This window comes from Panthera uncia (assembly GCF_023721935.1).
Source record: "Panthera uncia isolate 11264 chromosome C1 unlocalized genomic scaffold, Puncia_PCG_1.0 HiC_scaffold_4, whole genome shotgun sequence".
Lineage (NCBI taxonomy): Eukaryota > Metazoa > Chordata > Mammalia > Carnivora > Felidae > Panthera > Panthera uncia.
Genome location: NW_026057585.1, coordinates 1,007,410 through 1,009,809, shown reverse-complemented (window position 1 = coordinate 1,009,809; position 2,400 = coordinate 1,007,410). Strand labels below are relative to the sequence as shown.

General features: G+C 47.6%; 1 protein-coding gene across 4 annotated transcripts in view; it reads right to left on the bottom strand.

Moving 5' to 3' along the window:
* Positions 1-588, bottom strand: part of POGZ (pogo transposable element derived with ZNF domain) — a 54,579-nt gene extending 53,991 nt beyond the window's left edge. For all 4 annotated transcript variants that reach the window (XM_049616254.1, XM_049616255.1, XM_049616256.1 and 1 more), the window contains exon 1: positions 253-588. The gene's annotated coding sequence lies outside the window, so the exon portion shown is untranslated. The remainder of the gene's footprint in view (positions 1-252) is intronic.
* Between the last annotated feature and the right edge of the window lie 1,812 nt (positions 589-2,400).

Genomic DNA, 2,400 nt, shown 5'->3' with positions numbered 1-2,400 from the left:
TCCCGCGGTTCCGGAGCGCACGCACTCACTCTCGCGCTCGCGCGCCGCACCCCACGCCCGCCGCCGCGGGCCGCGCCGCCACTCGCGGGGGGCGGGGGCGCGCGCCACCGGGCCCCCGCCCCCACCCCTCGCGCACCCGCCCCATCCCCCTCTCATTGTCTCGCCTCGGAGCGCCTCGCCGAGCGAAAAGATAACGGAACCCCCGAGAGAAGGGGGTGGGGAGAGAGAAGGCTCGCCCGCTCGCTCACTCACCTCCCGTGGTCGTCGCCGCCGGTAGTCTGACCCGAGGAAGGCGCCGTCGCCTTAAAGGGACCTTGCACCCGGCGCCGGGAGAAGGGGGTGGGAGCAGGGGAGGGGACGGGGGCTTGGGGGAGACGGCTGAGAGGGAACCGTGGAGAGCGCGTCTCCCCGAGGGTGAAAGGAAACCTCCCTCGGGTTCGAGTGATTTGGGGTGGATTTTTTTCCCGAGGGGGGCGGGGGGGCCCCGAGGGAGGGGGTGGGGGGGCCAAGGAATGCGGCTCCGTGTACGGGAGCTGGCGCGGGGGAGAGAGACGCCGACTCCCCCCACCGACCCTCTCGCCCCGCGGAGGGATACGTCTCGTCACTTCCGCCCTCCCCCTCTCGTGGCCTTTCAATTGGTTGGAGTGCCTGGAACGTCATGAGCTCATCCTAACCCTTGCCCGGGCTTCTTTTCTAGTCAAGTTTGTCTGGGCCTGCAAATAAATAAATAAATAAGATCATTATTATTATTTTTTAATGAAATAAGGAATAATTAGCTTCAGAAGCAACATCTAAATTTTGGTGAGAAAAATGGGATTTCCAGAGAGAATGTTCCCAATTCATTTGCTTGGACTTTCCAAGGAAATTCTGGGAATCTCCCCACTTTCCACTCAAAACTTGTACCTAACCTAGAGGGGACCCTCATACCTCAGGCCAGATGGTGAGGCCCAGTGGCACCAAAACTGTCATTGGAACAAAGGCAGCAAAATGGCACACACTCTTCCTCAAGAGACATTCAGCCAAGGAGCCTTATGGCAGTAGCCTTAAGAACTTTTAAAAGCTAATTTTACCCTAACCCTTCTGGAGTCTGTAAAGAAATATCACATGATTGTCTATCCAAGTAATTCATGTATGGAAACTGCTTTGAAGTCATTGTGAAAAGACTCAGCAGAGATCCTCGATTCTAAAAAAAATCCATAGATTCGATATCGGTGCTTTTTGCTCCAATCAAGGCTGAGATGGATTGGCCCAAAGAAATTGATTGGTCCGTTCAAGACCATCCACCTGTAATTTTTCCCCAAACAAAAAGTAACTTCTTTTCCAGGTAGCTAAGAAATTTCGTCCTTTTTCACTTACTGAGATAATATTTTAATATTTTCTTTGGGTATGTGAGGATGTTGTTGCTCTCTAAGCAATGCACACATATTTGCTCCAGACCAAATGTAAATCAAAGTACTATGTGAGAGACTGGGGAGATTCAAAATCATATTTATTCATTTTTTAAAAATATATGTATACTCCAAACCATCAGACTGAAAATAGGCAATGGAAGTAGGCATTACAAATTGTACACCAATGCATGTGTGTGCATGCGATGCCACCCATTTTCATGCCACTTCATCCCACATCATAACAAGAACATGTGAATAATTTGAACTTGTCATTTTTAGCAAGAACTTTATTATTTGGATTAAAGAAATCAATAATCCTTCTGAAAGTACTTCTGAAGCCTTTCCAGACCTGATCTGGAAAACCCCATGATGGAATTATGGAATCAATCACCAGAGGACAAATTCTACACGAAGCTCAAATCCTATTTTATGCTTTCCTGCAATAATTGTAATTCATTACAATGTTATTTGCCTATGAAATATTCCTGTTGAAATGTATTTTGCCATGCTGCAGTGCCAGATGCTCTCTGCCAAATAAGGTCTAGTCCAGTGGACTGTACCATGTACTGTTGACCAATAACCATTAGCATACCATACTGAAAATGCATCATACATCCATTCACTTATTCAACACTTTTTTATTGAGTACTTTGCTGTATTCAGCCACTGTTCTAGGTGCTGGGAGTACAGCAACAAAGAAAACAAAATCCCGGAACTCATGAAACTCGTACTCTAGTGAGAAGAGACATACAAAATACACACAAACAAATTGTTCCAATATCTATTGTTGAATAACAAATGGCCCCCAAACTTAGTGGTTTAGAACAACAACAATTTTACTATTATCTCTCATGGTTCTGGGAGGTGATTAAGCTAAGTTAAGCAGTTCTCATTTGGAGTCTCATGCAGGGGCTGGGGCTGAAGTCATCTCAAAAGCTTCCTCAAACATCTAGAGGTTGGTGATGGCTGTTGGTCAGAACAGCTGGCTGTTTGGCCTCTCCATGTGGCC